The following is an 11,434-nucleotide window of genomic DNA, read 5'->3' as shown; positions in this document are numbered from 1 at the left end:
TCGCTGGTGTCTGAGAGAGAGGAAAGAAGAGAAGAGAGAGAACGTTCGTGAGCGGCTCCCCCACCTCAACAAGGTTTCACTTCAAAAATGCCACAGCCGAGAATCGAACCTCGCTTAACTGATTGAAAGCCAACCACGCTGAGCACCAACTGTAAGCAAAGCCGCATAAATTGATTATATTATGTAGGTTCTGAAAATATGAGAGCTTGTTATGTTTTATAATGTTACCTACATCACACCCAAAATATAATATATTTTTAAAAATAATGTACAATGTACAGAAATAGAATCCCACACAAGATCGCGTAGTGCGCTCTAGCGAACGGATATTTTATCAGAGGGAGATAGTTTTAATTTTTTTTTCTGTAAATTATTACATATTATCAAAATAAATAAATTAATTAAATAAATGTAATACAATTATCATAATATACGGATTAGATAATAATTTTAATCCAACACAATAACGCAAAGCGCGCTCTAGCGGAGTAATGTTTTATCACAGTGAGATAAGTGTTTTTATTATTTTGCAATATTATTTTCTTTTAAAAAATGTTCTGACCTACTAAAAAATAAGATATTGAATGAAAAAGGCGTTAAAAACAAAAAAATAATGTGCGATGGCCGAGAATCGAACTCGGATCAACTGCTTGGAAGGCAACTATGCTGACCATTACACCACCAACGCCAGTTGTCGGGATGAGCTAAGAAGCATTTATATGTTACTTCAAAACTTTGACTAGATCAAATGAACTTTAATCGGTGGTGGGGGTACCCGCATTTTCGTTTCGGTCATGAGTCGGTTTTACTCCGGTCCTCGAAATTGCATGACGCGCGTAAAGAAGTTTCACTTCAAAAATTTGTTAATTAGTCTGTCTCGATACAGGATATCCCTAGTGAGACAGACAAAGTAAAAAAAAGTGTAAACTCTACTTATATAGGTGTACCTAATAAAAAAAGTATTTAAACGTTGCTTGAAATGGCTTTAGCCGTGTTTGGTGAGAGATCTTAACAGCCAGGTACTTTCCCACCTTCCACTTTCGCATCTTCCTCCCCTTCCCACTAGCTTCAGCCTCACAAAACACCCCAACAATTGGAGATGTCATATTTTCATTGGCTTCAGACAGTTAGAACAAGAGAACGGTGTTCATATAAAAAACACTTGAACATCTTTCGTGAAAGAAACAATAAAGAACATTATTAAACCGAGTTGTTTGTTTCCGTTAGCCCGACCATATGGGCCGAAATAATAACGATAAATAAACATTTGCATGCAGCGTCCAAAATGCCTATCGTAAAACGAATAATAATACATATCGCCTTATAAGTCAACGCAGACGATCTGATGTTGAATCTATGATACGGAAGTTAAATTTATATATTATGTCAACTGCGTGGGTTGGCTGTTATTTTACTATTGCGAAGTGGTTCCTTGGCTAGTCGTTACCGTATCTCTCCGATACACCTGTTCTCCTGGTAGGTATACCTGGTATGACAATGGTCATCTGTTCATATTTAGATAAGTAACAGATTATTGGACAAAACGAAAACTTTATCTGAGAGCTTATAATGGAATTCTCGAATCTTCTAAAAAATATTTTTTTCTGAATTTCAACGGAAATAAACATATTTTTAATATTTTTTATTCTTCTTGATATATTAATAATACAAAGTTGTTTTATATTGTCTTTCAAGCTAGGAGATCACCTGTGTTGTGGAGAACTTTTTTCAATGGTGTTGTAGTAAGCGTTCAAAAAAGAAGAAGAAAATGGTTTGAAAAAGAGATAAATTATGTAAATTAGAACATTAAAAAAAATCGAAAATGTTTAAGCGAAAATTGTGAAAATATTTGGTAAAACAAAAATCTCAAGACAAATTTCTAAGCTATATTTAAAGATACAATGTGAAATTTATCTTTAAAGCATGGTAACAAAATCATAACTTATGAGGGTTGCAGCCAGTTGAATGTTTGTTCTTGTATTCTGTAAGTGTTTAACGTGAATTGAAAAGCTTTGTAGCCTAGTATCTGTAGTGTTTTTGTCCAAATGATGTGTTTGTTTAAGGTATTTATATGTAGTTGGTGTGCATAACTTGCTCTGGTATTGCGAATATTTTGTGAAGTGCTAAATATATTTATGTTATTCAACGCAATTTTTCAACACTGGGAATTTTTTTAAATGGTTTTATGAGGGTGTTGGTACAGAGACTTAAAGTATAACTTTTATGAAGGTTTTTTGAGATTTAAACAGTGTTTCAATTTTCAATCTAGATACCTAACGTTATTTTTGTACCTACCTCAATATACTAACCATTCAACTTTAAGACATTTTTAAAGTAGATTACAATTATTTTAAATTTAGGTAATAAAATACCGAATGATAAGGTTATGAATATAAACGTATCTTTAAACAAGTATTTAAACTAATTCACATTTATAAATGTTATTTCTATTTTTGGTAAGTAGATACTTGACAACTATATTCTCGGTAGAAGCATTCGAAAGAGACAATTAGATTTGCATTGTTGCTCGCCATTTTGACAAACGTTAGCTTTCTAGGTTTAAATTACAAATTACTTACATTGATTGAAAAACATTATAAACACTTTTGCTATCTTCCCAACCACCCGCTTTGTGAACAGTATTTCATTTAAATAGGCCTTAAAAATAATTTTCTTTGCATATCCTCTAACTCGATCAAATCGACATTTTCTTGGGAATTTTCGTACGCACAATACACCTGCATAAATACATTCAATATTATGGTACAGTCCATTTTGTAGTCCAATAATAGCGTTATTATCAGGCTTTACCCGAGATTTCAGTCTACAGCTTTTGATAAAAATAACTTCAAATCTTTGTGGTGTTAAAAGATCCTGTGTAATTTAACTAAATGGTTTAAGAGTTTTTCTATTTAGACACCTGTTTTAAATATATCATTAAAGAATAAGATAATATTAATAAATCTAAATGAAACATGAATTAGAACATGAGAAAAATAACAAAGATTTACCAAAGTCTTACCGGGATAGGCGTCTTAAGACCTATTTATTAAACGTCATATTTGTCGATATCATATTTCAAATACACAATTAACAATACTGTTTTGCAACTAGTTATTATCTTCTTCTACAATTATATATCACACTGATAGGTATAACTTTCAAAATAAGTTACAAGAAAAAAGGTGTTCCTGAATACCACTTTTTGAAAGCGTGAATGTAATTTCATTACAAAGGTAAAATTAATCTATGCCTTAGCTCAATTCATATCCTATACTTAAAATTTCTTACGTAGATACTCATTTTTTTAAATTTACTAACTTCTTAGGTGTATACATTGACTATCTGATTTGTGATATTGAAATTTTGTAAGCTCAAGAAATAACATTATTAACTTGCGTGGGCGTTTGGCTTTTGAGCACATCTGAGGAATCAAATGTGAAACCACCTGTGGATGCTGAGAGCTGCACGGGAATATCACATCTCTGCTTCCCAATCAAAAGGTATAATTCTCGGTAGAGCTTTTGATCGACTAACGCACCTGTGCAGCTTTTACTTTGGATAAAATATTATTTCGGATATCTACCGGTCACGGATAGTGGCGCCAGTACTAATTACTTATTCGATAGACAAGTGATATTGCCTACATTGAATATTTGTTTTTCCTGCTATCGAGAAAGTAGTCTGGGAATAATAAACAATGAAATATGTCTGTAAACAATAAAGCTTTACTTAAAGTTGTCAAATATGTGTTAATAATTTAAACAAAGAAGAACGTATTTGGAGACAATTAAGAGAATGAGAAACTGAAAAAAGTACAAAAATTAGATTTTTCGTTGTGCTTTTGTTAATTATTTTGTTTAAGAGTTGTGTACACGGATGACAAAATATTATTAATATTATGGCTTTTGACTGTTTTCCATTTCGCTATTTTATATCAGTTAGTGTTATTGTTTCACAAAAAAGTTTTTAATTTAATTTACTTACTACAGTTGGGTACCCAACCACAATTTAAAAATTGATTTCACGTGCTGAAATAATTGCAAAAACTCTAATTAATAACTTTTTTTGTTGTTGATGATATCGGTAAGTATTCACCATGAAAAATATTTATTTTCACTCCTTATGGACATTATAAATTGAAAAGTGTTTTTTAAACAATTTTTCCGATTTCCATTCTCTTTTAATATTTTTCTTTTAGTGTGATAATTATATTTTAATTTTTAATCTTTATTTTTAGTTTAAATTTATCTTTATTTTAATGTTGTTTTTTTTTTTTAATGTATAAATTCTTATATTATAAAATGGGGGCCTCAGCGCGGGTAAACTACCCAGTGAGGCCAACATTACTGAATTAGAATATGAAATACTGTAAAATAATGTATCAACAATAAAAAAAATAAAAAAAACATTGTGAATTAATTTAGGATGTGGAAAAAAATGCTTAAGATGTAAAAGAAACTAACACAAAAAAATCCCGAATATTTGACAACCGAAGTCGATCAGATGAGAGGTAGTATTAAGTAGTAGTAGGTAGTATAGTTTACCAATAATAATACAGCATTTTGAGTTTTTGACAAAGGTACCTTCTAGGAAGATGATAAGAGAAGGCTTCTCGACAACCGTACAAGAATGTGTCGGAGATTATTTTCTTCATTCCAAACCAACCACCATCCAAAAACCAAAATGATGTCACATTTTACACAGGCTCTTCCTTGCGGTACTATGATTTTTGAGATATCATTAATACGCTTTTTTACAGGATGGGATGTAGCCTTCTCCACAAATTAATCTGCAATCACCGGCTTTTCATCCTGCTGCAATCTCCACGCTGTGAGGAATCTGTACTTCAATCTGCCTCCGGGTCGCATTACAAAAACTACCATTGATCACAGTTGGTTAAAAAACGTAAGACAAAGAGATTTTTCACATGCATATATTTCCCATGATAAACATGGACATCTCGCATGATTTCAAAACTGCTATCTCTGATTATTGTTTTCAACGAGCTTGTATATTCACTTTACAAAAGAACTACACAAGATCATCTAGATTGGCTCATAATTCTCGAAATCTCGAAAGGCATGGCTCGGCTCGATGTAATGTCACCCAATTTATCATTGAGAATCCTCAATGTATTCTGTTTATATTTATTTTCCCGTGTCTTAGGAACAAGTACAGTTCGGAACAACATACCCCACCCACGCGGCGTATGTTTAACCTTTGGTGCCATCTATAAATTTAATTCCAAAACTCCAAAGGGTATCGCGACACATCTAAATTAGAATGTTATTCCTATACTTTATTATTTTGGATAACATTCGAGATATCTCACAGGTTGTTAGTATAATTAATGGCTGCTACTGGTTGTTCGGACCGAGCATAATTATTGATAGTTCGGGTGTTCGAAGTGTGTTTACATTTGACAAACGTTCGGCATCGGTAGCGGAATACAAATCGGTATTTTGCGTCTTTGAAGACGTATTTAAATATTCCTTACCTAAAACACTTTTCGTGTTAACTATAAAATCTTCAACGAAAGCTAGGTATATTAAACCAATAAGAGTAGAAGTGTCAGAAACGTGTCCATTTAAATAAATTTATAAGTTTTCTGGAATCAAATTAAACTTTTAAATAAAGAATATAAGTGTGAAGCTTTTAAAGTTTGTTTATTTTTCTTGGTTGTATAATTTAATCAAGAGTTATTTTCTGGATTATTTAAAATACTGTGATTTGATTGCCATATTATTCTGACAATCTTAATGACTAATTCGACGGCCATACTCGATTTAAAGGTGACGTGTATCAATGTGAAAAACTTGAAACGAACTGTGAACGGGGACCTGCTGAATTCGTTGAAAAATATTTATTAATACACGTATGTACCGAAAGAGCATTTATATTGTGGCTAACCATAATTCCATTAAATAAAATTTAAAAAAAAATGCTTTAAACCATATTAAAACAAAACTAAAAATTATTAAAACTGTCTACCATTTTTGAAAGAATCTTTCTTATCGGAGCAAATTTTAAACTGATGATAACTACGAGTAACTAACTAACTAACACGCCGTTTTCTTGCAGCTGTAGGTAGAGATGATGGACCGCCAAACAACTCGGTATTGGCACAGACTCCTTGTTTCATTCATTTTAAAATATCGTCTGGTGATGTAGTTTCCCCAGGGCCTTTGTCAACTTTAGGGATGAGATTTGGAGTTTGTAGGACTTTTTAAGAAAATGAAGGAGTAAGGACAAGTCTTTATGAGACACATGTTATAGGTTCGAATTGACGCTGGGAAGTCATTCCACAAGTCGTAAAGCGACCGGTTCTTAAGCATCGAATATCAGTCACGTTCAAATTTTGGGCACGCGTTCGGCGCATCTCCCAACCGTGCACTGATGTTGAAGTGATCAATGACCGGTTAGAAGTAACACATCAATCCTACATATCGTCTTTGTTATAAAGACTGCAATTCGCCCATTAATATAGGATCATCATTCCAAATGCCTGTTTTTTCATAGAGTTTTTCAAGGTATCTTGATGTTTCGGTTCGGAAATATGTATCTGCCGAACTCAATAAAGATGAAATCTAATAGCTAAATAAAATGCGCTTAGTTTTGTTAAACAATCAAGTTACTAGGGTTATGATAACCAACCTAACAATTCTACAAATAAATCATAAAGTATTCTAATAAAAGCCTTCTTCAATATTCATATAATTTATTATGGTTTTTCATGTATCTTAAAAGATTCGAAATTCTGGCTACTGTATCAAACATTTATCCATAGCTACTTACCTTCGAGTAATGGATGTTTATTGTGATTTTACTCAATGGAGTATGTAATCTATAATCTGTCTACATCTCTGGATACGAGGATTTGGATAAATTGAACAATATGAAAGAGGGAATAATAATTCATATCGGAAATGTCTACGGATATAACCTATAGCTTTGTGCTTGAAATGTATCCAAGAATCTTTATATTACAAACTGAAGCAGCTTTATAGCATTCCTTGGGAGGCGTAATTCAAAAATATTAACAACGGAAGAATACAAAGTATGGGTTTTATAGGAATATTGATATAAAGTTTAGTTTGAAGTGCCTTTGATCCGGTAGGCCACCTCGGTAGTACGGATTGGACAATGTAAACATTCTGGTAGGATCCTTTCATTAGGCCGATTATTTTGTAATGATCTATTATCCATTGTGCCTTTTCAATTCGGAAGTTGTGTGGTGTCTCCGTGATAAGCTCTTGCAGCAAAAATCAGGTGGGAATCAGATGATTCTCACTAAATAAATATGTAGTTGTATCAGTTCGCCTTGAAAGGCGAATGCCGTGTCGTGGAAGGTTAAGGCGAAGCCTAATGCCAAATCAATATTTTGATATAATGATAATCTAATGTTAACGAATTGGTGTACATTATGAATTCAAAAAAATATGCTTTAGATAAATTGAAGATTTTCCTATCGTTTCGCTTGAGTAGAATACAAATAAAAAAATAAATTACTAAATAAAAAATATAAATGTAAACTACTAAAAAAATATTTTTTTCAATAGAAATGTATGAACGCATAACGGAAACAACTTTAAAAAATATAGTATTATAGCTAAGATTATCTGGGAAAATTTCATTTAATTAACTTTTTTTTCTTTCTTATAAAATTATTTACAAAATAAACAAAAAAAAGTTTTCAAATCGAACGCTTCAAGACTCGTTTGTCAAGCGTTTTTAATGCCTATTACCTACAATATAAGGTATCCCAAGAATATACACATTTTTGGCTTGTAGCTTCCTCTTAATGCAGATTTCTATAGCTACAAAGACAAACATGACTATTGCTAGTTTACTAAGATTTTTTTCAAATTATTTGTAATTCCGGTTAAAAACGGAATTGCAAGGCTTACGAATTAACAGGTTTTATGATAAACTTTTAGTAAATTACGAATATATCATCATGACGTCAGTACAGTGTTAGTGTAAATCTTAATATTTTTGCATTCGAGGCAAATCGAGAAAACATTCTTAAATTGATATTTTATTAATAAGCCCTGTTAATTTATCGTGAGGGAAAAATCGATCTCCGTGTGGACGTCCCTTCTCTAAGATGCGTTGGATACTTCCCCACCTTCCACTTTCCTATCTCCTTCCTTTCCCCATACCCTTCAGCCTCATAACATACCCCGATAGAGGATGCCGTAGTATCAATGGCTCACCGGTAGTGTGCTCTCTCTCTTGCTCACAAGTACCTAACTATTCAGATCGCGTTGCAAAATACGACTAAAGCCATGTTTCCAATCGGATTGGCAATTTTAACGAGGGCGATACTAATAGCATCTAAAACGTTGAATGGATGCGTATTTATATCCACAATTCTTTTATCTTGCATCTTTTGATGGTCTAATTTAAGGTCGCGGGTTCAAATCCCGCATTGCGCAAGAACAAATTATTTTTGTTATCTTACATCTCAATCTTTAAAAAATGATTGTAGTATATTTGCGGCACGTTCCAGAGTGGAAGATACTCTCAGTTCGCTTCAAATGACTTTAGCCTAGTTTGACGACCAGATCTGAATAGCCAGGTATTTCTCCACCTTCCTCTTCCCCATCTTCTTTCCTCTCCTCACTACCTTCAGCCTTATAATATACCCCAATTGGGGATGCCAGAGTCTCACTGACTTCAGAAGTTTGTGAGCAGTTTAGAGTCTTGCGCGGTATTCACAAAAAAAACCTTTATGGTCTTCTTTTATGAATTTAAAAGTGATTTGCCAATGGGTACCGAAGTGCTTTTAGGAAAAATATTACATCTGGTTGAACTTTATTTATCTTTATTCAGACTCCACCCCTGGGAACCAATTTTTTTTCAATAACAGAAATATTGAAAAATATACAAATAAAATAATAAAAATAATGTTAATGACTGCGCACGAGTTGAATGCGGATTGAGTTCTATGCGGCTTAATTTAAAATGGATAAATCAAGGCTCATTTGGGCAGCGGGGCCATCGGATTCGTTCTGCCTATTGTGCCCAGGCTGTATTTCTTGGCCACACGTTCCTCGCTGACTTGACAAACGTAACATTGCTCGGGTTTATTCTAACACACTGTAGCCGCTGAATGGGGGATTTATTTAAATGGAATATTAAATGAAGGCAAGTAGGTACTTTTAAAGCTTTAAGCTCCACTGGATAAGGGTAGGTAAATAAACAAGTGATTCTTTAAATATACGTAATTCAAGTTCTTATAATATAAGTAACCAACTAACTATACACCAGGGTTGCCCAAACTTCTAGACCCAAAAAATACTAGTGTTCGTGTGGTTAAAAAATGTATCAAGAACAAAGTATTGGCAACGTTTGTGAGGTGAGTTAAGGTAGGGGCTGTAGAAAGGGATTTATTAATGTTTATTGTATAGCGGATTATACGAAGAAGGAAAAATAAATGCCAATAGCTCGTTCCGCATACGAGTCGACTTACACTAAAACAGGTCGAAGAAACAAACCTATCTCATGAATCCAACGTCAACTATGAACGGGTGTACCATTAAAATACCCATAGAAAACACTCAGCGTCATTGCGTCTGTACGTTCGAGATGGAAATCGGTCTGTTATGATTATCAGTCAGACGGACTGTCCTCCTTTGCACATAATAAATTAAGTTTATCCAGTATTTTAGTGCTCCAGCCACGAGCCCAAATACAATTGTTGGGCATACTTGTTCGTATCGGGGAGTTCTGAAAATTGCACAAGAAATGGGAAAAATAAGTATTATGTTACGCCCTTATTATGTACGTTAATTATTTAATAATAATCAGTAGTAAAAACAAAGCTAAATTTTTTTTATATTTTTTTATATTTACTCCACACAGGAGGCCCTGAAGAAAATAATTTCCCCCAGGGCCTATGTCATCTTTGAGGATGCTGTGTGGAGGGTCTTTTTGTGGAGAGGAAGGAGTGAACATGGGTCTTGAAGAGTCCCATGTTGTAGGAGGGAGGAAACACAGAGGCCGGCAGTTCGTTCCACAGCCGAGCTGTTGAACTTAAGAACGAATCGTAGAAGCGACCCGTTCTCATGTGACAAGTGTCAACTGTGTACAAATGTTGGGCGCGCGTTTGGCGTGTATCCCGACTACGCACCGGTGCCGAAGGGATCAATGACGCTAGTTCTTCAGAGCATCTTCCATTGTAATACCGATAGAACAAGGACAGCATACCTACCTGACGCCTGTGCTCTAAAGATTGCAGTCCGTTTGTTAAGATTGGTGAATCTATCAAACGGACCGCCTGTTTCTGCACAGAGTCAAGGGTTTTTTCAGGTATTTTGGGGCTCCAGACCAGAGATGGCTGCCAAATTCGACAGTAGGGCGCACTTGCGATTTGTACAGGGTGAGCAGTTGTGTACTATTAAAGTATCTGCGGGCCCTGTACAGTACGCCCAGCTTCTGAGAGGCCAACTTTACTCTAGCTTCGATGGAGCCCCCGTACCTGAGCTGGTCACTTATAGTTACACCAAGCATATCAATGGAAGGCCTGTTCGGAAGATTGCTTCCGTTGAAGGAGACTAGATTATCATTTGGATCCCTTTTAGACGTAATCAGACAGGATTGGGTCTTTGAAACATTAAATTCGACGAGATTATTTTTACCCCAGGAGGAAATACTCTCGAGATAACCGTCCATTCTCTGCTTCAAAGCCCTCCGAGCCGTTGGAGTTTGTGTGCCCTTTGGGGGCTTGTCAAACAAAAAGCTATCATGAACTGTACTGTCATCCGCGTAACAATGAAATATAGTGAAAACTAAAACTAAAAATATATAAGTATTATTAATAAATAAATAAATAAAAACTTATTTATGACTAAATAAATAACACGCACCATGCACACAAGCACAGCTATTAAAACATAAAAAAGTACGTAATTATAAAAGTGAAATATATATATTGAATAAATAAATTCAAAAGTAATTTGTAAAATTTTGCTCTTTATTTTAAATTAATTAATTCCATAGTAAGCAGCAGAAAATGAGGAAGGTCATGGATGCATAATACTGATCAAGTCTCACAAGAGACTATAACATAGAATAAAGAATAACACAAGAAGCGCTTTCCATACAAATTTGTTCCATTTAGCACAATAGCCCATAACCCGTCTCATTTAAACTAGCCTAATATCGTTGATCTCCATCTAATTTGAATTTTGTAAAATTTCGTTTAAATTTAAGCGTCGATTAGCCAAATATTTGTACCACGAAACACGCCCACAAGACACATCTTGTGTTAGTATTTATTCTATGCTCAATACAATTGGGAGTGGATGATCTTGATTTATTAGATTGATCAATCGGTGATTTTCCACGGTTCTAAAATAATGGGAAATGCTAGAAAAAATACCATCAGTAGCCGAACTGAAATATTAAGGCTCCGTTTCTCCTTACA

Source organism: Hesperophylax consimilis, chromosome 11, assembly GCF_061612785.1.
Source record: "Hesperophylax consimilis isolate HC1 chromosome 11, BYU_Hcon_1.0, whole genome shotgun sequence".
NCBI lineage: Eukaryota > Metazoa > Arthropoda > Insecta > Trichoptera > Limnephilidae > Hesperophylax > Hesperophylax consimilis.
Note: the sequence above shows the minus strand (reverse complement) of the source record.